Raw genomic sequence first — 27,287 nt, 5'->3', positions numbered from 1 at the left:
GACAGATTGGCCTGATGCTCTATCCACTGAGGCAATAGGCCAGGACTAGACCATGTTTTAAATGAACCAGTCTGTTTCACCTTTGAAAATACTATTTAATGTTTGGTCATAGAATCTAGAGAATTTAAGAATTGAAAAAAAATTTTTTTTTATCCCAAGTGCAGTCTGATCTTTGTGTAGTTTAGGTTAAGTGGGACAGTCATGAGGAGACATTGTTTTTCTTCTAAAGGAAGGTGAGGCAGAGCATTTGGGTCTGTTTATGTATTTATCTGTAGTTTATACTAAACAAGAATTTATTCAGTACTGTTTGTTTTGCTTAGTGAGAATAAAGCAATATCTAAAATGACTAGATTATTGTCGTAGTGACAATAAACTAGTCGGAGACCAAATGAAATGCTCCAAGGGGCTGAGGAGAGGCAACAGCCCCATTCAGCAGACCGAAGGACTAAAGCCCTGTCCCCAGCCTTACTCAGATATTTATTAGCCAGTACAAATAATTCAAGGAAGCAGACAGAAGAAGTTTTCAGGGGGTGAAGGAAGGACAAGGAACATGCTGACTCCTAATCTCTGTTCTGAGAGCCTAAACATTTCTGTTACTGAATCTTATCCTGCTGTTTTGCTGTTTCCAGCACAGGGTCAGAGAGGCCCTTGGACTCTCATCCGCCCAGGGCAACTTTCTGTCTAATTGTTTTCCTAATTCAGCATATTTTCAGAGTATATTGCTACATATCTCTTTTTTTGTTTTAGTAAAGATTAACAGAGGGTAAGGTGGTTAGGTGGTTGCAGTGGAAGGTAAAGGGCAAGCATAGAGAGAAACAGGTTTTTAGGGGTTACAGGTGGGTCTGTATTTTGCAAAACTTCTTTAGCATGCCTGGTTAGATGTTTTAAAGCAGGGGTCCCCAAACTACAGCCCATGGGCTGCATGTGGCCCCCTAAGGCCATTTATCCGGCCCCCACCGCACTTCTGGAAGGGGCATCTCTTTCATTGGTGGTCAGTGAGAGGAGCATAGTTCCCATTGAAATACTGGTCAGTTTGTTGATTTAAATTTACTTGTTCTTTATTTTAAATATTGTATTCCCATTTTGTTTTTTTACTTTAAAATAAGATATGTGCAGTGTGCATAGGGATTTGTTCATAGTTTTGTTTTATAATCTGGCCCTCCAATGGTCTGAGGGACAGTGAACTGGCCCTCTGTGTAAAAATTTTGGGGACCCCTGTTTTAAAGTGTCCCAGGTGATGTCAGGTGCTACCTGAGTGTTTGGGAGCAAGTTAGGTGTCCTCCTCTTTTTTTGGGTTCATTTCTGGAGGTGGATTCACTTTCAGCTTCTGGATCTCTGGAACTGAGTTGCTTTCTAGGAACTGATCCCAAATTTGACAAGGCTTCACGTTTCTCGCTGGTATTCAAAGAGGACCTGTTGATGACAAAATTGCAACATACTCTTGCCCCTAGGTTAGTAATTTGACTGGACTCTGTCACTCAGGGCCAGCTAATATATACCCATACAACAAAAGAGGGTTATGCCTCTTGGCTGCAGTAAGTCCAGATGAAGAAATGTTTAAAAAGTTAAGAGTAAAAAAGAGCCTTGTACAATTAATCTTGTGGGGTGAGTCTCTCCTCATGACTCCCCCTTTTTTGTTTGTATAGTTGGGGCTTAAGCAGGCTTATTGGCTCTTTCTGTAATAGCTGTATGGTTGGGTGAATTTCTCAAGCTCTTGAGGCCCCTAAGAATATTTTAATGTTCCTTTTCATTTTCCTTTCAGGACAGCCCCGTTTCTAAAGTCCTTTCTTTTTTTTTCTCACCTTTATCTACTTTCTCAGTTCCTTCTCTTTATTTTTTCCTCTGCACAAACCTACAACCTGCACATACCTTCTGCAGCTTTCATAAACTTCCTTATCTATTCAGATATAACTAGCTTTCAGAACTTGTTTACTTTCTTCCTTTTTTAAAAATTAGATTTTATTTATTGATTTTACAGAAAGGAGAGAGAGAGGTAGGGAGCTTGAGAAGTATCAACTCATAGTTGCTTTACTTTAGTTGATCACTGATTGCTTGTTGTATGTGCCTTGACTGGGCAAGCCCAGGGTTTTGAACCAACAACCTGAGCATTCCAGGTCGACGCTTTACCCACTGCGCCATCACAGGTTAGGCCTTTCTTTCTTTTCCTTTCCAAAGTATCTCTATACCTTATACCTCGTATCATTAAAACCATACCATTTCTTTCTAATTAATCAAAATTCTCAACTTGTAAAAACCTTAACTTTCAGTGAGGACTAAGTAATTAGCAATTTTAGATTTGATACTTTTATGAACATATTTCATGACCTTTAGAAACAGGTTCTATTATTGGCAAACAAACTCATATTTTAGAAGACATAACAAAGATAACAGGAATATTTTGTAAACCTAGGGAAAACAAACATTTTTTGTTAAGAACTTTAAAAGACAATCAAATTTAAACTAGTAGTGATATCAAATGTATTTCTAGACCACTTGGTTAAAATAATTTGGCCTAACTTTATACCTTACAGTATTATTAATAATTGCAGGAGGGCAAGACTCTTTATTTGTCCTTAGCAGCCTTTCAAGATGACCGAAAAGAAGGAAGGAGATGGGCTACAGAGCTGCTTGGATTTTAAAAGTGTCCTTCCCTCCCCCTCCCCTTTATATTGAGGTCCTAGCATGACCTCTCCCATTTTTATAGTCTGCCTTGAATTTAAAGACACCCTGGACCCAAACCTAATATTCCAGCCTTTTGTTTTTCAAGGAAAAGGGATGAAGGTCTCTTCTTCTGTAGCTGCTTCCTGCTGGTTAGGGTCAGTGAAACATTTAGTGGGAAGGGCTGGTCTGAGGTTTGGGCTGAGAACAGTGTTTGCAAACCCTTTCCAATCCCAAGGGGTCGTTCATATCCCGTCCTGATTGCTTCAACCATCCCCTTGGTAAAACCATTCCCTTCAACTCTTGTCCACTCACCACTTGTGCTTTCGCAGTCTCCTAAGTCTAAACTTCCCTCCTTCGGATACTAAAGCCATTGCTGTCAGATCATGAGCAAGAGGGCAGTTAAATTCCGACCCGACAGCCTGCAGCTCTGAGGAGTCCTGTAGCTGTCATTTGTGACTGCTGCTCAGAGGAAAGGGAATGCCTCATGATGAAGGAGAGATGAAGGGAAAGGGAAATCCCCTGGCCTGAACCCTAGAAGGGACCTTGCCACAAGCATTTAAGGGCTATTACCCTGCTGCTTGTGTCTCTTACCAAATGGGATGAACGGACATACTTTTCCTTTGCCAGGCTTTAGAGGAAGTCATTTTGTCTGGTTCCTCATTTGGGGAACCACATGTCGCTGCAATACTGAACAACTTGAAGTAGCGAACCTTACCTTTGGTTCCCAATTCTCACACAGGGCACCACTTGTTCAGCAACAGTGAACTACTCAGAGACCAAATGGAATGCTCTGAGGGGCCGGGGGAGAGAACAGCCCCAGTCAAACAGACTGAAGGACTGAAGCCCCATCCTCTGCCTCACTCAGATATTTATTAGCCAGTACAAATAACTCAAGGAAGCAGACAGCAGAAGTTTTTAGGGGGTGAAGGAAGGACAAAGAACATGCTGACTTTTTAATCTCTGTTCCAAGAGCCTACATTTCTTGTTACTGAATCTTATTCTGTTGTTTTGCTGTTTCCAGTACAGGGTTAGAGAGGCCCCTGGACTCTTGTCCACTCAGGACTTTCACCCTAGGACACTTCACTGTCTCTAATTGTTATTCTAACTTTGCATATTTTCAGAGCATATTCCTACAGATTATGGTTTCTTTTATATTTATCTCATACGTAATAGATAGATTAGTCATCCTTATATGGTCCTAAAATGTTCAGTTGTCTGAAATTGATCTCAGGTATATATTTTGAAGACTGTGGGGAAATGCAGTTTTGATGTAATGTGTTATTTCTTCATCACACACATTGTTGAGTTTGTAGAATACATTTGGGTTCTGGTCATTCTTATAATCCTCAGGATGCCAGACTTAAGACTGGCACACTATTCATCAGACCCTGTATTTGAAGCATTCTTGAGTGTGTTACACCTGCACAGTCCACATGCACCCATGATCTTGGACTGTCCTCATCTAATTATAAATTAATCAGTCTTTCAGACTTGGAGTTTAATATAAATCTGATAGAAACATAATTATGGCTTCTGTCCTGTTTTTAAGCTGTCCTTTTTGTTAATGGGCAAGAACCTCATTGTTTGTATGTGTTGCATGGTCAGATTTGTTAGAGATAGAAAAATCTTGAGTGCTATGTACCCTCAATACTAGAGGATAATTAGTAAGTAAAAGTTCAACTTGATGTTGGACCTAGAAATTGGTGATAATATGAAGTAGAATTTTAACCTTCTTTTAATTTTTTTCTTAAAAACATGTCTTTCGTATCATATTTCTTTTATCTATAAGTGCTATTGCCAAATAGCAGTAATGTTTATTAGTTCTCTCATTACCATTTGCCAAGTTGTTGAAAAATACTTGATTTTTGAAAAAGCACATTAGAGCCTGACCAGGTGGTTGCACAGTGGATAGAGCATCAACCTGGGACACTGAAGACCAGTTCAAAACCCTGAGGTCACTGGTTTGAGTGTGATTCACTGGCTTGAACGTGGGATTATAGACATGGCCCCAAGATAGCTGGCTTGAGCAAGGGGTCACTGGCTTGGCTGGAGCCCCCCAGTCAGGTCAAGGCACATATGAGGAAGCAGTCAGTGGCCTGACCAGGCGGTGGCGCGGTGGCTAGAGCATCCATTTGGGATACTGAAGACCCAGGTTTGAAACCCAGAGGTCACTGGCTTGAGTGCAGGTTCATCTGCTTGAGGGCAGGCTCACCAGCCTGAGTGTGGGGTCTCCAGCTTTAGTGTAGGATCATAAACATGACCCCATTGTTGCTGGCTTGAGCAAGGGGTCACTAGCCTGGCTGGAGCTCCCAGTCACAGCACATATGAGAAAGCAATCAATGAACAACTAAAGTATTGCAACTATGAGTTGAGGCTTCTCATCTCTCTCCCTTCATGTCTGTCTCTGTCTCTCTCGCTAAAAAAAAAAAAAGAAAGAAAAAGAAAAAGCACATTAGAATTCTGGCATTTCTTTTTTTCTTTTCTACATTTTTTTAAATTTTTTTTTAATTTTTATTTAAATGGGGTGACATCAATAAATCAGGGTACATATATTCAAAGAAAACATTTCCAGGTTATTTTGTCATTTAGTTCTGTTGCATACCCATCACCCAAAGAGAGATCGTCCTCCGTCACCCTCTATCCTGTTTTCTTTGTACTCCTCCCCCCCTCCCTCCTTCCCTCCTCCCACCCCCCGTAACCACCACACTCCTGTCCATGTCTCTTAGTCTCACTTTTATGTCCCACCAATGTATGGAATTCTGCAGTTCTTGTTTTTTTTCTGATTCGCTTATTTCGCTCTGCATAATGTTATCAAGATTCCACCAATCTGCTGTAAGTGATCCAATGTCATCATTTCTTCTAGCTGACTAGTATACCATGGTGTATATGTGCCCCATCTTCTTTATCCAGCCTTCTATTTTTTTTTTACAGTGATTAAAAGCCTTTAAGCAAACTCTTGGCTAATACAGCAAGAATCCATAAAAGAGTAGTGTCCTTAACATGTTCACCAAGTCCAAGTTGGCCCCATCACCATGTCAAATCCCTGAAAAATGCAACCCAACCACAGTTCAGTCTGTAGGATCTGTCACAGAGAGCAAGAGTCCAGGAAAAGTCCACATCCAGGAAAAGTCCGCATGGCACTGGAATTGTTGTCACCATTCTATACTTTGCAGCTCATGTCCAAGTCCCAGTGACCGCTGCTTCTAGCTGGTAATGATTCAGGTAGACTGGAGAAGCCATTTGCAGCATGCGTGGATATGGAGCTTCTGTTCTCCTCTGCCTGGAGAGATGAGACCAGGTAGCTTTTCCCTGGAGCTCTGCGACTGTGGCATGGTATTTTCTACATTTTATTTATTCATTTTTAGAGAGGAGAGAGAGAAGGGGAGAAGGAGCAGGAAGCATCAACTCCCATATGTGCTTTGATCAGGCAAGCCCAGGGTTTTTGAATTGGTGACCTCAGCGTTCCAGGTTGACGCTTTATCCACTGCGCCACCCCAGGTCAGGCTCTGGCATCTGTTTTGAGTGACAATTTCAGTAGCATCCTGTATTGCAAGGGCTTGGGAATTTGTTGACATAACATTTTCTATGACTTCTGATTCTCCCACCTAGGTTCTATATAGCCTGTGGTCTATTTTTAAATCCAATTGCTATGTGTTCTGTATTGTGACAGTTCTTTTCCTCAATTATTTATCATTGTTTGGAGCTGAATAGAGCTGTATGTTTTTTCACCACTGCTCATTAGAACCCATGTGTCTGTCTTCAACTTGGTTGACAGATTTAGTTCATGTTAAATCCCACTGGTCCCGCTTAGGAAGGCTGCAAGGCAGTATGGGACCAGGCCACAATCTGTGATATACTGTAAGAGCATTCAGACTTTCAGGTTTTTATTTTATTTTGGCAGCATTGGGGAAAATAGAAGTTATGCAGTATTCTTTCCTTAAACTACTCAAAGATAGAGATAGTGCTATGCTGATTCTTTTTTTTTTTTTAATTGAGAGGCAGGGAGGCAGAGACAGACTCCTGAATGTGCCTCAATCAGAATCCACCCCATAAGATGGGCAATGCTCTGCCCATCTGAGGCTGCTGCTCTGTTGCTCATGTTCAGCAACGAGCTATTTTAGCACCTGAGGCAAGGTCATGGAGCCATCCTTAGCACCTGGGGCCAACTTGCTCAAACTGAGCCATGGCTGTGGGAGGCAAAGAAAAACAGAGAGAGAGAGAGAGAGAGAGAGAGAGAGAGAAGGGGTGGAGAAGCAAATGGGTGCTTCTCCTGTGTGCCCTGACTAGGAATCAAACCCAGGACTCCTATACCCTGGGCCGATGCTCTACCTCTTAGCCAACCAGCCAGGGCCAGTGATGATGTTTATTTAATGTTTTTACAGTTGTTATGATTTTAGGAGAGATGATGGAGGAATCCCTATGAAAAGCACAGCACTGAATTTAGATTTATTTAGTTATAAATATGACTATTTGGGAGCAGTTTAAAATTCTCTGGTCTTGCCCTGGCTGGTTGGCTCAGCGGTAGAGCGTCGGCCTAGCGTGCAGAGGACCCGGGTTCGATTCCCAGCCAGGGCACACAGGAGAAGCGCCCATTTGCTTCTCCACCCCTCCGCCGCGCTTTCCTCTCTGTCTCTCTCTTCCCCTCCCGCAGCCAAGGCTCCATTGGAGCAAAGATGGCCCGGGCGCTGGGGATGGCTCTGTGGCCTCTGCCCCAGGCGCTAGAGTGGCTCTGGTCGCAACATGGCGACGCCCAGGATGGGCAGAGCATCGCCCCCTGGTGGGCAGAGCGTCACCCCTGGTGGGCGTGCCGGGTGGATCCCGGTCGGGCGCATGCGGGAGTCTGTCTGACTGTCTCTCCCTGTTTCCAGCTTCAGAAAAATGAAAAAAAAAAAAAGAAAAAAAAAAAATTCTCTGGTCTTGAGGTACGGGTTGTGGGCGATACATTTGTTTTGATTGGGAGTATTCTCACTGCCTGTTCTCTTACCTTTGAACAACTGTAGGCTTGGAAGAAGGATGGCAAAATCTAAGAGCGAGACAAATATTTTGAATGATATTTCTTTTCTGTTTTCTGACATATCAGAACTGGTGTTTCTCTTTTGTCTTCATCTGTTTTTTCCTCCATCTTGTCTTTCATGAAAATATTTTTCTCTTTCTTGGTGTTGCTACTACTTTCTTTCTCTGTGATAAAAGAGTACACTTTTACTTGCATATTCTTTATTTTTATTTATTAAATGTTGCCTGACCAGGCGGTGGCGCAGTGGATAGAGCGTCGGACTGGGATGCAGAGGACCCAGATTCGAGACCCCGAGGTCGCCAGCTTGAGCACGGGCTCATCTGGTTTGAGCAAAAGCCCACCAGCTTGAACCTAACGTTACTGGCTCCAGCAAGGGGCTACTTGGTCTGCTGAAGGCCCGCGGTCAAGGCACATATGAGAAAGCAATCAATGAACAACTAAGGTGTTGCAACGCACACTGAAAAACTAATGATTGATGCTTCTTATCTCTCTCCGTTCCTGTCTGTCTGTCCCTGTCTATCCCTCTCTCTGACTCACTCTCTGTCTCTGTAAAAAAAAATAATAATAATAAAAAATAAATAAATGTTTATTTTATTGACTTCAGAGAAAGAGGAAGGCAGGTAGAGAAAGAGAGACAGGAACATTGATCTGACCAGGGATTAAATCTCTACACTTAGGGACAATGCTCCAACCAACTGAGCTATCTGGCCAGGTCTGTATTTTTTATTTTTAAAAATACTTTCTTTTTTCATATCACTGTAAGCAGGCACTGGAGAAGGAGAAACCTTGTTTGTACCCCTACCCTGTTGGACAACTCTGAGTTAGTCTGTACCTTTAAAAAATAATAGTATAGATTTGGTTTTCATTTTTGAAGTAATAATGAAATACTTTTATATTTTGTACTAAAAAAAAAGTCCTGGTGGGCATGCCAGATGGATCCCAGTCAGGCACATGTGAGAGTCTCTCTGACTGCCTCCCTGCTTCTTTTAACTTCAGGAAAATACCAAAAAAAAAATTATTAAGAGAGCTATACCAAGGCACATCTTAATCAAATTGCTTAAAACTAATGGAAAAAGAAAGTTTTCAAAGCAGACCAAAAAAACAAAAACAAAAACCATACACAAATGTTATATACAGAGGTGTTATGGGCTGAATTATATCTCTCTGAATTTGTATGTTGATGCTAAGCTCCTTACCTTAGAATATGAATATATTTGAAGAAAAGAACTTTAAACAGGAGATTAAGTTAAAATGAGGCTATTATGGTGGACCCTAATTCAGTCTATGTCCTTATAAGATGAGAAAATTTGGATGCACAAAGAGACACCAGGGGCATATGTGCACAGAGGAAAGATCATATGAAGACACAGTGAGAAGGTTGCCACCAGCAAGCCAAGAAAAGAGGCCTCAAGAGAAACCAAAGCTATGGAGACTTGGATGTTAAGACTTATAGCATTTAGAACTGTGAGAAAATAAATAGCGTCTAAAGCATCCAGTCCGTGTTACTTTGTTATGGCATCGGTAACAGACTAATATACAAGGTAAGAATTGTGGCACACTTTTTATCAGAACTCAGGTAAGCCAGAAGGAAGATATTGGAGTAACATTAAAGTGCTACATGAACAAAATCTGTAAACCTAAAATTGTATATGCAGTGAAAATACCTTTCAAAATTAAAGAGGAAAATATGCAGAATGGACAAATGTCTAGGGACAGAAAGTACGTTGCTTGGGGCTGAGGATTGGGAGAAAATGGGGAATTATTGCTAAAGGATATAGGATCTGGGGGGGGGCATGAAAAATGATCTAAAATTGATTTTGGTGATGGAAGCACAACTATGACTATACTAAAAACCATTAAATAATACACTTTAAATGAGTTAATTGTGTGGTATATGAATCTTATCACAATGAAAATAATGAAGATGAAATAAAGCCTTTTAAAATATACAAGAGGGCCTGACCAGGTGGTGGCTCAGTGGATAGAGACTGGGACGCGGAGGACCAAGGTTCGAAACCCCAAGGTCACCAGTTTGAGCGTGGGCTCATCAGGTTTGAGCAAGGCTCACCAGCTTAAAACCCAAGGTTGCTGGCTTGAGCAAGGGGTCACTCGGTCTGCTGTAGCCCTCCGGACAAGGCACATATGAGAAAGCAATCACTGAGAAACTAAGGTGCTGCAACAAAGAGTTGATGCTTCTCACCTCTCTCCCTTCCTGTCTGTCTGTTCCTCTCTCTGTCTCTGTCACACACGAAAATAAAATAAAATATATAAGAGGTATGGCAAAATAGGTAAATGTGCTTTCATCATCCCATAGTCACATCATAATTACAACGAACTACAGAACAACAATCATTCACAGTGCCTGAAATCTAGCTGAACAGAAGTCCTATAACTAAGGTTTGTAGAAGAATCCATATTGAGAATGGTAGGAGGGGCAGAGACTTAGAATGAGCTGATCCCACATCTGTGTGTGGTAGTTAAAAGTCAGGAGGGATATCTTGGCTAAACAGGTACTCCTAAGCACTGAGGGGACCCTGCCCCACACCAGGCCCCCCAGTCCAGGGTTCCAGTGCAAGGAAGAGAATACCCCATAACTCTTGACTGTGAAAACCAGTGGGGATTGAGGCTGGAGCCCCAGTTGTTCCTCTTAAAGATTCTGTGCATGATCCTACTCAGATGCATTTGCTCTGAGTTCCATTGCTGGGACAGCAGCTTGAAAGGTACCAAGGACATTCAGGTAGGAACTGAATTGTCTTATATTGGAGCAAGGGCTGAAAGGGCAGCTTTCTTTGAGACAGTGGTGTTGACAGAGGCCTTTGTTTCTTTGCTGAGCCCTGCCCTGACAGAGCGGGCAGGTGAGTATCATATCTGAGTCTTTATCAGCCTTGGTAATACTTTACTTCGCCCCACCCAACCTTCAGGCTCATCTAAGCTGTTTCCAGTAACTTTTCCATACAAACGGCCTATCTTGATTCATACTTTGGACTTTCCTAAAATCTCAAGCAGAATCTGGCCTCAGTGTGCCATGTACCTTTGGGTAATTGGTCCTAGGCTGGCACTAGTGGCAGCTGGCATTGGTTCACAGCTTGGCCTCTCCAAGGTACCTCTGAGCCCAATACAAGTAGAAGCCATCTAAAGATCTCTCTGTAGTTCATGCCAAGGGACTCTCGCCAGGGTACAGGCAGCAGCTGACCTTGTCCTGCATCTCCCAGGAGGCTCAAGAATTAGCACACCTGGTGGACAGCTTCTGACCATGCTGAAGCACCCACACAACCACTTCCATGAGTGGCAGACTCAGCAGGCAGCAGAAGCCCTACTGTAGTAAGTCCCCTTGTGTGAGGTCAGCTGCTGCACAGCAGATCCTCCATGGTAGTGGTGGCCAGTTCTCACAGCTTATCGACCTGGGAGATAAAGCCCTTTCATTGACATGTCAACAGCAGTCAAGGCTCAACTACAACAGGAGAGTGCACACAGCCACACGGGGCATGGGGGTTCATACCTGGAGCACCTAGCTTGGGTGACCCAGGAGGCTGTGCCACTGGGTTCTACACGACACCTACATAAGGCCAGGAGACATAGCAGCTCCACCTTATACATAGAAACAAATACAGGACTGCAACCAAAATGAAGAAATAAAACAAAGAAACAGGTCCCAAATGAAATAATAGAACAAAACTCTAGAAACTAAAGAACTAGGCAAAATGGAGACAAGCAATCTACTAGATGCAGAGTTCAAAACACTGGTTGTAAGGATGTTCAATGAACTTAGGGGATGATTAGATGAACTCAGGACTTCAACAGAGAGGTAGGAAACAAGAATGGAGATAGAAAACATAACCAGTCAGAAATGAAGAATACACAAACTGAAATGAGGAATACAGGGACTCAGTAGTACAGAGATGAAGCATAGGCTCAAATTTGATTTAGAAGATAAGGCAGCAGAAAATGTGCAATCAGAACAGCAAAAATAAAATTTTTTAAAAATAAGGATAGTTTAAGGAGCCTCTGGGAAAACTTCAGGCATATCAAAATTTGCATCATAGAGGATGCTGGAAGGAGGAGAGAGAGAGCAAGCAATTGAAACCCTTTCTGATGATAGAAAATTTCCCTAACCTGATAAAGAAAATAGGTGTACAAGTCCAGGATGCACAGAAAGTCCCAAACAAGCTGAACCCAAAGAGGCCCATAATAAGACACATTATAACTAAAACACCAAAGATTAAATAGAGAATTTTAAAGCAGCAAGAGAAAAGCAGTTATTTACATGGAGCTCCCATAAGACTGTCAGCTGATTTCTCAACAGAAACTGCAGGCCAAAAGGAATTGGAATGAAATATTCAAAGTGATGAAAAACTAGAACCTACAACCAAGATTACTCTGCCCAGCAAAGCTATCATTTAGAATTGAAGGACAGATAAAGAGCTTCCAAGACAAGAGAAAACTACCAGAATTACAAAAAATGTTAAAGGGTCTTGAAGAAAAAAAAAAAAAAAAAAAAAAAAAAAATATATATATATATATATATATGAACAGTAAAATGGCATTAAATACAATCTATCAACAATTATGTTAAATGCAAATGGATTAAATACTCTAATCAAAAGACATACAGTGGCTAAATGGATAACTAAACAAGACCCTTATAGATGCTGTATACAAGAGACTCACTTCAGATCAGAAAACTCCACAGACTGAAAGTAAAGGGATGGAAAAGATGTTTCATGAAAATAGAAATGGGGGAGGAGGGTAAGCTAGGGTATGCTGGACAAAATGGTTTTTAAATACATATACCAGACAAAATGGATTTTAAAACGCGACAGGCCTGACCTGTGGTGGCTCAGTGGATAAAACGTTGACCTGGAATGCTGGGGCCACTGGTTCAAAACCCTGGGTTTGCCTGGTCCAGGCACATATGGGAGTTGATGCTTCCTGCTCCTCTTCCCCCTCCTTTCTAAAATGAATTAAAAAAACAAACAAAAAAATAGAGTAGATAACAAGAGACAAAGAAGGATCCAGCAATTCCAATTCTTAGTATTTATCTAAAGGAACCCAAAACAGTAAATTAAAAAAACATATACATCCATGTTTATTGTAATATTATTTACAATTGTCAGAATATGGAAACAACCTAAATGTCCATCAAGAGATGAATGGAGAAAGAAGTGGTGCATATATAAAATGGAATATGATTAAACTGTATAAAAGAATGAAATCTTGCCATCTTCAACAGCATGGATGGACCAAGAGGGTATTGTATTGAGTGAAATAAGTCTTATGGAGAAAGACAAATGCCAGGTGATTTTACTCATATGGAGTCTCAAAAACAAAATAATAAGCAGAACAGAAACAGACTGATAAGATACAGAGAACATTTTGACAGTCACCAGGTGGGAGGGGAGTTGGGGGGATGGGTAAAAAGGTGAAGGGATTAACTACAAGTTGGTAGTTACAAAATAGTCATGGGATGTAAAGTCCAGCATAGAAAATATAGTGAATAAAATTATAATAACTTTGTATGGTGTCAAATAGGTACTAGATTTATCAGAGTTATCACTTGGTAAGTTATATAAATATCTAATCACTGGGTTGTACACATGAAATGAATGTGGTATTGTATGTCAACTGTAATTGAAAAAAATTTTAATAAAATAAAAATATACAAGAGCTAATAGGTTTTTTTCTCATTTTGGATCTTAGAGAAGAGGCATTTAGGATTCATGCCATAAGTTTATTTGCAAACACCTCTAGTATGTTGAATTCAACATTTGATTCATTTTTTAAAATAAATACATCTTAAAATGCTCTTTTTCATATCTGTTTCATGAATTAACTAAAATATCCTTATTTCTTAAGTATTTGGTGTCTTATTATAAAAAATGGTGTGGCAAATCCAGATCCAAAGTGCATAGACATCATAACTAGAACCACCATTTGTCTTCCACTGGAAATGGCAAGTATTCTCTGGGCCCTCATAGTGACTCCTTTGGATCACAGGTTGTGAACCTCCGAATTCTGTGTCTCAACATAGCACTGTTGGAAGCCCTGTGAAAGGTGCAGAGATTACTGCTAGTATCACACCAAATCCTCCTTTTTTCATGACTTTGTTCCTGTGTGTCCCAAGAGCTGATAGACTTAAATACCGCCAGACTACCATACAAGAAATGTTGAAGGCAGGATAAAACTATACCAGATGAAAATTTAGATTTACATAAAAGAATGAGGAGAATCAGAAATCTGTATAGAAAATAGTAGCCTTTTAAAAAACCACTTAAAAGATAATTGACTATTTAAAACAAAAATAACAAAACTGTATTGTGGGATTTATAACATGTAGAAAAAAAAAGAATGACAGTAGTTTCTCAAAAGGTTGTATTATTCTAAGGTTCTTATATGTGAAGTGGTAAGAAATTACATTGGGGGAAAAAGCAAAGTATAGTTAATAAGCCACTAAAGCAGATAGAACTGAATCATAAAAATGCAATTAATCTAAAAGATGTACAGAAAAGAGAAGATGTATTAGTTGGACAAATAGAAAACAAGTAGCAAGATGGTTGGACTTAATCACATTAAATGGTGGTGATCTAAGCACTGTAATTAATAGGTGAAAATAATCAGATTGCATTTTTTAATTTTATTTTAATGAGAGGAGGGGAGACAGAGAGACTCCTGCATGCGCCCCGACCAGTATCCATCTGGCATGCCAGCTAGGGGGCAATGCTCTGCCCATCTAGGGCCATTGCTCCCTTGCAACCGAAGCCATTTTTTTATTTTTATTTTTTTTAGTGCCAGAGGCAAAGGCCATAGAGCCATTTTCAGTGCCCGGTGCCAACTAGCTTGAGCTATTTGAGCCATGGTTGTGGGAAGGGAAGAGAAAGGGTGAGAGAAAAGGGAGGGTAGAGAAGCTGATGGTTGCTTCTCCTGTGTGCTCTGACTGGGAATCGAACCCAGGACATCCACACAAGGCATTGCTATACCTCTGAGCCAACCAGCTAGGGCCTGCTTTTTTTTTTAAGTGAGAGTAAAGGAGATCCAGAGACAGACTCCCGCATGCATCCAGACTGGATCCACCTGGAAACCCCTGTTTAGATACAGAGAACATTTTGACAGTCACCAGGTGGGAGGGGAGTTGGGGGGATGGGTAAAAAGGTGAAGGGATGATGCTCTGCCTCTGGGGCCTGCTGTCTGGGGCTGATGCTCTGCCTCTGGGGCAGAGCTTGCAACTGAGCTATTTATAGCACATGAGGTGGAGGCTCCGAGAGCCTCCTCAGTGCCTGGGGCCAACATTCTTGAATCAATGGAGCCATGGCTGCAGGAAAAGAGAGAGAGAAAGAGAGAGAGAGAGAGGAGGCAGGTGGAGGTGTGGAGAAGCAGATGATGACCTCTCCTGTGTGCCCTGACTGGGAATTAGACCCAGGACTTGCACACGTCGGGTCGACACTCTACTGCTGAGCCAACCGACCAGGGCCTCATTTAAAAGAAATACCTAGGTTAAGTGCTATCTATAAAAAAACCAGTTTAGGCCCTGGCCAGTTGGCTCAGTGGTAGAGCGTTGGCCTGGCGTGCAGAAGTCCCGGGTTCGATTCCCAGCCAGGGCACACAGGAGAAGCGCCCGTCTGCTTCTCCACCCCTCCCCCTCTCCTTCCTCTCTGTCTCTCTCTTCCCCTCCCGCAGCGAGGCTCCATTGGAGCAAAGATGGCCTGGGCGCTGGGGATGGCTCCTTGGCCTCTGCCCCAGGCGCTAGAGTGGCTCTGGTCGCAACAGAGCGACGCCCTGGAGGGGCAGAGCATCGCCCCTGGTGGGCGTGCCGGGTGGATCTGGGTTGGGCGCATGCGGGAGTCTGTCTGACTGTCTCTCCCCGTTTCCAGCTTCAGAAAAGCTAAGCCCTAAGCAATTTCCTTGGCATCCCAGGGTATCCCAATACTGAATAAAGGCTGGTATCTAGGAATCAACAGATCACAGAGAACAGATTATTTAAAAAAACAAAAACAAAAAAAAACCAGTTTAAATATATTTAAAGACACAGACTGAAAGTACAAGGATGGAAGAAGACATTATGCAAACACTAATCAGAAGAAAGCAGCAGTTACTATATTATTAGTCAAAGTAGATTTCACAGCAAGGAATACCAAGGATATAGATGGTTTCATAATGGAAAGAGGGTCAGTTCTTCAAGAGGACTATTATAAGTATTTATATATGCCCTGGCCGGTTGGCTCAGCGGTAGAGCGTCGGCCTAGCGTGCGGAGGACCCGGGTTCGATTCCCGGCCAGGGCACATAGGAGAAGCGCCCATTTGCTTCTCCACCCCTCCGCCTCGCTTTCCTCTCTGTCTCTCTCTTCCCCTCCCGCAGCCAAGGCTCCATTGGAGCAAAGATGGCCCGGGCGCTGGGCATGGCTCTGTGGCCTCTGCCTCAGGCGCTAGAGTGGCTCTGGTCGCAATATGGCGACGCCCAGGATGGGCAGAGCACCCCCCCCTGGGGGGCAGAGCACCGCCCCTGGTGGGCGTGCCGGGTGGATCCCGGTCGGGCGCATGCGGGAGTCTGTCTGACTGTCTCTCCCTGTTTCCAGCTTCAGAAAAATGAAAAAAAAATAAATAAATAAATAAAAATAAGTGTTTATATATTTAATAACTTCAAAGTACATGAAGTAGAATAAAATAGAAAGAAATAGAGAATACACCAGTGTAGCTGGAGATTTCAATGACTGACATAAAAATTAAACTAAAAAAAATTAGTAAATAACTTGACCTATTTGACATTTACAGATCAGTCCATCCAACAACAGCATGATACGTATTTTCTAATATTAATAGAATATTTATCAAGACAGACCATATTCTGAGTCATAAAAGAAATTTCAATAAATTTAGGATTTAAATATAAAGTATGCTCTTTTATTACAAAGAGATTAATTTTTCCAATTGATGAGAAAGGGAGGGGTAGAGAAAGAGTAAGAGAAGCATCAGTTCTTTCCACCTAGTTGTGCATTCATTGGTTGCCTCTCATATGTGCCCTGACTGGGGATCAAACCCACAAGCTTGACGCACCGTGACAACCGTCTACTCAACTGATCCACCTGGCCATGATCACAAAGTGATTACTTTAGAAATCAGTAACAGAAAAATATCTGGAAAGTTCCCAAATATTTGGAAATTAAACACTGAATTAGATGTGGGTCAAAGAAGAATAAAGAAAATTAGAAAATATTTTTAGACTAATGAAAATGAGAACATGACATAACAAAATTTGTGGGATGCAATTAATGTAGAACTTAAAAAGAAATTTATAACATCAAATGTTCTTTTAGAAAGATCTAAAATCATTGACCTAAGCTTCCACCTTAAGAAATAGAAAAAGAGAAGCAAACTTAGTTTCATGTAAGCAGAGGGAAGGAAATTGTAAAGATCAGAGTAAATACATTGAAATAAAAATCAGAAAAGCAAGAGAGATTATCAATGAAACAAAAAGCAGGTTCTTTAAAATGATGAACAAGATTGATAAACTTTAGCCAGACTTAGAAAAAGGAAAACACATTACCAGTATCAGGAATGAGAGGACATTACTGATGATTCCTCAGCCATTATAAAGATAATATTGAACACCTCAAAACAGTCTGTGCCAGTAAATTTAATAATTTACATTAAATGGACAAGTTTTTTTTTTTTACACAGAGACAGAGAGAGAGGGATAGATAGGGACAGACAGGAACAGAGAGATGAGAAGCATCAATCATTAGTTTTTTGTTGCGACACCTTAGTTCATTGATTGCTTTCTCATATGTGCCTTGACTGTGGGGGTACAGCAGACCAAGTAATCCCTTGCTCAAGCCAGCGACTTTGGGTCCAAGCTGGTGAGCCTTGCTCAAACCAGAGGAGCCTGTGCTCAAGCTGGCGACCTCGGGGTCTCGAACCTGGGTCCTCTGCATCCCAGTCCAACAATCTATCCATTGCGCCACCACCTGGTCAGGCATGGACAAGTTTCTTGAAAGACAAACTGCCAAAGCTCAATAAAAAGGACAGATAATCCAAATAGGCCTGTATCTATTAGAGAAATTGAACTATAGTTTACAACTTTACCACAAAAGAAGCTCCAGGCCCAGTTGGCTTCACTGCTAAAGTCCACCAACAATTTAAGGAAGAGTTTATATACCATTTCTATATAAGCTTTTGATGAACTTAAAAGAGAAAGGAACACTTCCCAACTGATTTTATGAGCCCAACCTTACTCTGACACCAAAACCAGACAAAGACACAAGAAAACCACAGATGGTACCTGTTATGAACATAGATGCAAAAATCCTTAACAAAATTTTAGTAAACTGGCCCTGGCCAGTGGCTCAGTGGATAGAATATAAGCCCAACATATAGATGTCCCGGGATCAATTCCCTATCAGGGCACACAGGAGAGGCAACCATCTGCTTCTCTCCCCTTCTTTCTCCCTCTTCTCTCCATCTCCCCCTTATTTCCCTTTCCCCCTTCTCTCCCTCTCCCCCTTCCACAGCCAGCTTAATTGGTTTGAGTGTGGCCCCAGGCTCTGAAGATAGTGCTATTGGTCTGAGCTCATCAGCCTCAGGCACTGAGGATAGCTCCATTGATGATTGATTTGATAATTGGCCCCAGATGGAGGTTGCCGGGTGGATCCCGTGGGGCACATGCAGAGTCTGTCTCTCTATCTCCCCTCTTACTTAAAAATAATAATAAGCGTGACCAGGCGGTGGCATAGTGGATAGAGCCTCGGACTGGAAAGCAGAGGACCCAGGTTCGAGACCCCGAGGTTGCTGGCTTGAGTGTGAGCTCATCCAGCTTTAGCACAGGCTCACCAGATTGAGCACAGAGTTGCTGACTTGAGCGTGGGATCATAGACATCATCCTGTGGTTGCTGGCTTGAGCCCAAAGGTCACTGGCTTGAAGCCCAAGGTCGCTGGCTTGAGCAAGGGCTCACTTGCTCTGCTGTAACTCCCTGGTCAAGGCACATATAAGAAAGCAGTCAATGAACAACTAAGGAGCCGCAATGAAGAATTGATATTTCTCATCTCTTTCCCTTTCTGTCTTGTCCTTGTCCTTTTCTCTGTCTACCTGTCTCGAAAGAAAGGAAGGAAGGGAGGGAGGGAGGGAGGGGGGAAAATGCACATTCTGGGTGATAAATTATGTTCTTCAAAAAACAAAAAGACCTCCAACTTTACACCATCAAAAAATTAACTTGCCTGACCAGGTGGTGGCACAGTGGATAGAGCGTCAGACTGGGACGCGGAGGACCCAGGTTCAAGACCCTGAGGTCGCGAGCTTGAGTGCAGACTCATCTGGTTTGATCAAGGCTTGCCAGCTTAAGCCCAAGGTCGCTGGCTTGAGCAAGGGGTCCCTCAGTCTGCTATAGCCCTCCTGACAGGGCACATATGAGAAAGCAATCCATGAACAACTAAGGTGCCACAACAAAGAATTGATGTTTCTCATCTCTCTCCCTTCCTGTCTGTCTCCCTATCTGTCCCTCTCTGACTCTCTCTCTGTCACAAACAAAAAACATTTTTTAATTAAAAAATTAACTTAAAATTTTAAAAATTAACTTAAATCGTAGACATGTAAGGGCTAAAATTAAATCATCGAAGAAAACATCTGAGATAATCATTGTGATCATAGATTAGGCCAGCGGTTCTCAACCTGTGGGTCGCGACCCACAGGTTGAGAACCGCTGGATTAGGCAAAGATTTCATTATTAGCTAGACACAAAAGCACAAAGTATAAAAGAAAAAAATGCATGTTTTGATTGCATCAAAATAATATTTCTCTTTTAAAAGCATGGCAGAGAAAATGAAAGACAAAACATAGACTGGCAGATAAGTTTAAAAAGCACTTGTATGTAGGATATATGAAGACCTCTCATAATTCCACAATAAGAAAACAACCTAATTTTTACAATGGACAAGACACTTTCCTAAAAAAGATATGGGGTTGACAAATAGACGTGAAAAGATGGTCAATATTGCCTGACCTGTGGTGGCTCAGTGGATAAAGCGTCAACCTGGAACACTGAGGTCACCGGTTCAAAACCTTGGGGCCCTGGCCGGTTGGCTCAGTGGTAGAGCATCGGCCTGGTGTGCAGGAGTCTCGGGTTCGATTCCTGGCCAGGGCACACAGGAGAAGCGCCCATCTGCTCCACCCCTCCCCCTCTCCTTCCTTTCTGTCTCTCTCTTCCCCTCCCGCAGCCAAGGCTCCATTGGAGCAAAGTTGGCCGGGCGCTGAGGATGGCTCTGTGGCCTCTGCCTCAGGTGCTAGAATGGCTCTGGTTGCAACAGAGCTACGCCCCAGATGGGCAGAGCATTGCCCCCTGGTGGGCATCCCGGGTGGATCCCGGTCAGGCGCATGAGGGAGTCTGTCTGACTGCCTCCCCGTTTCCAACTTCAAAAAAAAAAAACCTTGGGCTTGCCTGGTCAAGGCACATACGGGAGTTGATGCTTCCTGCTCCCTCCTTCTCTCTCTCTCTCCCTCCTCTCTAAAATGAATACATTTTTTTTAAAAAAGTGGTCAATATGAATCAGAGGGAAATGCAAATTAAAACTACCAGATATTATTACACAAGTATTAGCATAGCTGATCTCAAAAAGTGTGACAAAAAAAATGTTGGTGAGGATGTGGAACAACTGGAACTTAATGTTACTGTTATGAATGTAAAATGGTACAAGCTGTTGGAAACAATCTGACTTTTTTTTTTAAGTGAGAAGAGAGGAGGTAATGAGATTGATTCCTGCATGCGCCCCAACTGGGATTGACCCTGCAACCCCTGTCTTGGGCCAATGCTCAAATCAACCCAGCTTCCTCAGTACCTGAGGCCAATGCTCAGACCAACTGAGCTATCCTCAGCACCTTGGTTGACACTGAAACCAATAGAGACACTGGCTGAAGGAGGAGGGGAAGGGGGAGAGGGAGGGGTAGAGAAGCAGATGGTCACTTCTCTTGAGTGCTCTTACCGGGGATCGAACCCAGGAACTCCATACACTGGGCTGACACTATCCACAAAGCCACCAGCCAGGGCTCAATCGGACTTTTTAAAAACTTAAACATACATTTATCATAATAACACAGCCATTTCCACCCCTGAAGTTAATCCATATGTTCACATCAAGACTTGTACATAAATGTTTACACCAGCTCTTTTTATACAAGTTAAAAATTGTAAACAACCCAGTTATTATTCAACTGGTAAGTAGATAAATTATGGTTTATTATATAATGGGGTACTGCTCAGCAGTAGAAATGAACTGGTATTGATATATCAGTATGTGATATTGTAAAAACTATTAATTTTAAAATTTTTTGACAGTCTGTTGGGTGTAACATGGTATTTCCTTATCTTAATTTGCATTTACCTATTACCAAAAGAAGATAAGCTTCTTTACTTTTATTATTGGCCTTTTGGATTTCTAGTTTTTGGAGTCTTTGCCAACTTTTCTACTAAGTGATTTGTCTTTTTTTAGTTGATTTTAGAGAGAGAGAGATTGAGAGAAAAACATTGATTTGTTATTCCACTTTATATGCCATCATTGGTTTATTCTTGTATGTGCCCTGATCAGGGATTGAACCCTAAACCTTGGTGTATCAGGACAACACTCTAATGGTAACCAACTGAGTTACCCAGCCAGGGCTTTGTTATTTTCTATTTAGTTTTTAAATCTTTGTGTATGTTAAGTACCAATTAATTGTTATATATGTATGTTTCAATTTTTTTTCCATTCTAAGGCTTATTTTTTTAACTGTTTATGATTTTTTAATTATACATATGTTTTAAATGTTAAAGTCATCAAATGTTACAATCTTTTTTTCTGGTTGTACTTCAGATTTCTATTGAAGAATCAGAGTGAGGTTAAAAAAGTTATCAAGATTCTTGAATATTTGCTTCTGAAAGTATTGAGGATTTGCTTTTTATATGTAGGTTTTTAATCCACCTGGAATTTATGTTTATGTGTGAATAGGATCTGATTTTTTTTTCTCTATGGATAACTAGTTGCCCCAAACCATTTGCTATTAAATATTATGGCTCCTCTAATATAATCAAGGTTGGGGATATGTGTGGGTCTTCTAGGATCACTACACTTCTCCATTGCTCTGCTCAATTTCTACATGTGTTAATTAATATATAAGGAGTCAACACCTAGCCAGACAGGTGGTGTCGCAGTGGACAGAGCATCAGCCTGAGACACTGAGGACCCATGTTTAAAACCCCGTGGTCACTGGCTTAAGCACGGGTTCATCCGGCTTGAGCTCAGGCTCACCAGCTTGAGTGTAGGGTTGCTGGCTTGTGCAAGAGATCACTGGCTCAGCTGGAGCCTCTATCTTCCTCACCCCCACTCCCACCCCCACCCCTGCCTTGCTTAAAAAAAGAAAGAAAGCCAACATCTAGTAGAGCAGATCTCTCTACCTTGATTTTATTTTTCAAACTTCATTGGTATTTTTATTGGAATTGCATTGAATTATATATTAATATAGAGAGAACTGGCTTCTTTGCCATACTGAGTCTTTTCAGCTAGAGCTATGGTCTGTAACTGTTTGGGTTTTTTATTCCTTTTATAGTGCTTTATAACTTTTTCATTAAAGGTCTTTTTCTTTTAGATTTGTACCTCAGTAGTATTGGTTATTATTGTATATGGCTTTCCTTTTTCCTATTGTTCTTTGAATATAGATACATTGTTCTTTTCAGTACATTGATCTTTATTTCAGCTGAACTCTTTTTCATGCTAAATGGTTAGTCCTTTGATTTTCTTGGATTTTACACAGTCACATTGCTAAATTTAGGACAGTATGTCTTTTTAATTCTTATACCTCTTTTTTTTTGGTTTTAATTTTACTGCTTTTTGTCTAAGTCCTCCCATTTAATTATTGATTCTAATGGATTTTCTTTCCTGTTAAGCCCAGTAATAATAATACTAACTGCAGCTTACTAAATTGTATGTTTTGTGCCAGGTACTATGCCAGTGATTTGTTTCTAAATTCTGTACTATCTTGCCAGGGAGGTACATTTATCCGCATTATATAGATGACGTTCAAAGAAGTAGAATAGTTTGCTAGTTACTTGACTCGTGAGTAGAAAGCCTGAGAATTAAACAGTTAGCTCTGTGCTTTACCTCGAGGAAAATTTCTGAGTGAAAGTCCCCAGAAAGTCTTGCTAAACTGAAATACTGACATTTTCTTTATGTATTTTTTGTTATGTGCTATAGAAATCATACATGCTTCCTCAATACTGTTATTTACAGACCTTCTTGATGGCTTCCTTTTATGGCCTGATATGAATGAGCACTATTGGTTTTTTTGTTTGTTTTTTAAATTTTTTTAACTTTTATTAATTTTTAGAGAGGAGAGAGAATGAGAGAGAGAGAGAGAGAGAGAGAGAGAGAGAGAGAGAGAAGGGGGAGGGAGGAGCAGGAAGCATCAACTCCCATATGTGCCTTGACCAGGCAAGCCCAGGGTTTTGAACCGGCAACCTCAGCATTCCAGGTCGACGCTTTATCCACTGCGCCACCACAGGTCAGGCCACTATTGTTTTTTAGTGTTGATTATGGCTTAATTCAGAGAGTACCTCTTACTACATAAGCAGATTTTACCAGCATTAACAGCAGCTTCCTGTTGTACATAGTTTTTTTTTGTTTATTTGTTTGTTTGTTTGTTTTGGTTCTTTGGACATTTGGTATAGTTTTATTTGCTATCCAGATGTGGGAAAGTCTTGTCAATTTATCTAAAGCCTCACTCTTTCCACTTATGTAAACTTTCTTTTTAGAGTTTTTTATTGTGGAATATTTAAACATAAATACAATGGAGCAGCAGTTTTCAACCAGTGTGTTGCAGCACACTAGTATGCTGCAAAATATTTTAAAACATGCAATACCTGACTATTTAGTCAGAGGCACTGACCTCTTTTCTCTTAAATTGTCAAATTTTAAAAAATGACAATAGCAGCTCTCTGGTGTGAATGAATTTTACCTATTTTTTTGTCAGATCAACAAAAAATATATATTTTTTTGGTGTGCCGAAGTATTTTAGTAATGAGTTTATGTGTGCCATGAGATGAAAAGGGTTGAAAATCGTTGCAGTAGAGAATAGTCTTAACATACCACCATGAATTCAATCAATACTCTGTTTCAACACAATCCACACATAGAATTTTTGTTGTTGTTGTTATTGAAGTTGGAATATTTTGAAGCAAATCCACATATGTTATTTTACCTGTAAATAATTTAGGATGCATTTATAACTAATAAAGACTTTTTAAAAAATAACCACCATGTCATTTTCGCATTTCACAAAATTAACAATACTTAGTGTCATTCAATAGCCAGGTCATGTTCAGTTTTCTTCAGTTGTTTTCAAGGTATCTTTTCTTATAATTGCGTGAATATTGATTGAAACAAGGCTCATATATTTCAGCATTTTAGTTGAGCAAATTTTGGGATCCAGAGAGTTCCTTAGTGTTTATTTGGGAATGCTATGGTTGAATTTTTTATGATTCAGTTGAAAAGAACTAGAGGACTTTTACTGGGATGATACTATTTTAAAACTTAGTTATTTGGAAAAAAAACACACAACTTAGTTATTTGTTTTGCTCACAATTATGACAATCTGAACACATGCTAGTTCTGTGACCCAGCAAATAACTAAGATTCTTTAACCCTAAGATCAATTTTGAAGATTTTGGTTTGTTGTAAAGCTCACATTTAAGCTTTCATATACTAAGCATGGAAGGACCTAAAAATTCCCAATTAATGTCCTCACCATTTTATCTATTAGCTCATGCAGTTCATTATAAGAATGAGTATTTTTTAAATATCTGATTATAGAATCAAGCCATGGTTATTAAAAGCATTTTAGAAAATGTATGTTAAAGGGCCTAATATCCAAAATATACAAAGAACTCATAAAACTCAACAACAAACAAACAAACAATCCAATAAAAAAATGGGAAGAGGATATGAATAGACACTTCTCCCAGGAAGAAATACAAATGGCCAACAGATATATGAAAAGATGCTCATCTTCTTTAGCTATTAGAGAAATGCAAATCAAAACGGCAATGAGATACCACCTCACACCTGTTCGATTAGCTGTTATTAGCAAGTCAGGTAATAGCAAATGTTGGAGAGGCTGTGGAGAAAAAGGAACCCTCATACACTGTTGGTGGGAATGTAAAGTAGTACAACCATTATGGAAGAAAGTATGGTGGTTCCTCAAAAAACTGAAAATAGAACTACCTTATGACCCAGCAATCCCTCTACTGGGTATATACCCCAAAAACTCAGAAACATTGATACGTAAAGACACATGCAGCCCCATGTTTATTGCAGCATTGTTCACAGTGGCCAGGACATGGAAACAACCAAAAAGCCCATCAATAGATGACTGGATAAAGAAGATGTGGCACATATACACTATGGAATACTACTCAGCCATAAGAAATGATGACATCGGAACATTTACAGCAAAATGGTGGGATCTTGACAACATGATACGAAGCGAAATAAGTAAATCAGAAAAAACCAGGAACTGTATTATTCCATACGTAGGTGGGACATAATACTGAAACTAAGAGACATTGACAAGAGTGTGGTGGTTACGGGGGGGAGGGGGGAATGGGAGAGGGATAGGGGGTGGGGAGGGGCACAAAGAAAACAAGATAGAAGGTGACAGAGGACAATCTGACTTTGGGTGGTGGGTATGCAACATAATTGAACGACAAGATAACCTGGACTTGTTATCTTTGAATATATGTATCCTGATTTATTGATGTCACCCCATTAAAAAAATAAAATTATATAAAAAAAGAAAATGTATGTTAGTAAAACTACATAGGAAGATAATAAATATTGCCAGTAGTCACACACCTAAGAGACAGATTTTATATAATATATATATGTATGTATAATTAGTATTAAGTGAGAGGCGAGGAGGCAGAGAGAAAGACCCCTGCATGCACCTTGACTGGATCCACCTGGCAGGCCTACTAGGGGGTGATGCTCTGCCCATCTGGGGCCATTGCTCTTTTGCTCAGCAACTGAGCTATTTTAGCACCTGAGGCTAGGCCATGGTGCCATCCTTAGCACCCGGGGCCAACTTGCTTGAATGAGCCATGGTTGCGGGAGAGTCAAGAGAGAAAGAGAGAAAGAGAAAAGGGAGGATTGGAGAAGCAAATAGTCACTTCTCCTGTGTGCCCTAACCAGAAACCCAACCTGGGACTTCCACACACTGGGTCAATGCTCTACTGCTGAGCCTACCGACCAGGGCATATTTTTATTATATATTTTTAATCAATTATTTTTTAATAGATATTTACAGATAATATAATGTATATATAGTTTTGCATAACATTTTTTCTAGACAATCATAAATATTTCCCTGTCAGTAAAAAAATTATAAACACATCATGAGAATGACTTTATAATATTAATTTGAATTTGTCATTTGTTATTCTTATTGTTGGCTATTTATTTCCAGATTTTTCTTTTATAAATAATACTTGTAAACATTTTTATATACAAGTTTTTTTTTTTTGTTTTTTTTTAAAGATGCTCATCTTTTTTTTTCTTTTTTTATTTATTTATTCATTTTAGAGAGGAGAGAGAGGGGGAGAGAGAGAGAGAGACGGGGGGAGGAGCAGGAAGCATCAACTCCCATATGTGCCTTGACCAGGCAAACCCAGGGTTTCGAACCGGCAACCTCAGCATTTCCAGGTCTACTCTTTATCCACTGCGCCACCACAGGTCAGGCTATATATACAAGTTTTATATATTTCTGATTATTGAAAAATAAGATTTCTATGAGAAACAGTTAAAATCCTTAGAATAGTGCCTGAAACATAGAAAATACTCAAAATTATTTTGGGAAATGCAATTTGCTTTTACTATTTAATATGACCTGGAGGCCTTAATATATAGTACTTCATATAGATTTAGCTAATGATTAAAATAATTTTTGATTGATTTCAGAGAGAGAAAAAGAAAGAGAAACATTGCTCTGTTGTTCCACCTACCCATGCACTCATTGGTTGAGTCCTGCATGTGCCCTGACCAGGGATTGAACCTGTTATTGGGAGGACACTCTAACTAGCCAAGACTAGCTAATGATTCTTTTTTTTAAAGATATTATTTATAGAAAGGAGAGAGAAGGGGAAGAGGAGCAACAAGAACTATCAACTCATACATAGTTGCTTCACTTTACTTCAGTGATGATAGTCAACCTGGTTCCTACTGCCCACTAGTGGGCATTCCAGCTTTTATGGTGGGCGGTAACGGAGCAACCAAAGTATAAGTAAAAAGATAGATTTAACTATAGTAAGTTGTTTTATAAATATTTATTCTGCCAAACTAAACGAAAATCCGACATAAAGTACTTGGTAATTATTATTATTATATGCTTTAACTTGCTGTAACTCTGCTTTATAAATTTTATAAAGTAAAGTTACTTCCCTACTTTATAAATCACCATTACTGTGGAACCGGTGGGCGGTTAGAAAATTTTACTACTAACAGATACAAAAGTGGGCAGTAGGTATAAAAGATTGACTACCCCTGCGTTTAGCTGTTCATCTACTGCTTCTCAGGGGTGCCTTGACCAGGTAATGCTGGAGTCTTGAACTGG

At 40.5% G+C, this 27,287-nt stretch overlaps 1 protein-coding gene across 42 annotated transcripts in view; it reads left to right on the top strand.

The window, feature by feature from the left end:
- The window catches only part of R3HDM2 (R3H domain containing 2), a 240,913-nt gene that overhangs the window by 113,112 nt on the left and 100,514 nt on the right, over positions 1 to 27,287 (top strand). For 5 of the 42 annotated variants that reach the window (XM_066258788.1, XM_066258783.1, XM_066258775.1 and 2 more), the window contains one exon: positions 8,973 to 9,216. The exons of the other annotated variants lie outside the window; for them this stretch is intronic. The gene's annotated coding sequence lies outside the window, so the exon portion shown is untranslated. The remainder of the gene's footprint in view (positions 1 to 8,972; positions 9,217 to 27,287) is intronic. 42 annotated transcript variants of the gene reach the window in all.

Source organism: Saccopteryx bilineata, chromosome 2, assembly GCF_036850765.1.
Source record: "Saccopteryx bilineata isolate mSacBil1 chromosome 2, mSacBil1_pri_phased_curated, whole genome shotgun sequence".
NCBI lineage: Eukaryota > Metazoa > Chordata > Mammalia > Chiroptera > Emballonuridae > Saccopteryx > Saccopteryx bilineata.
This window is presented reverse-complemented; position numbering and strand designations above follow the sequence as displayed.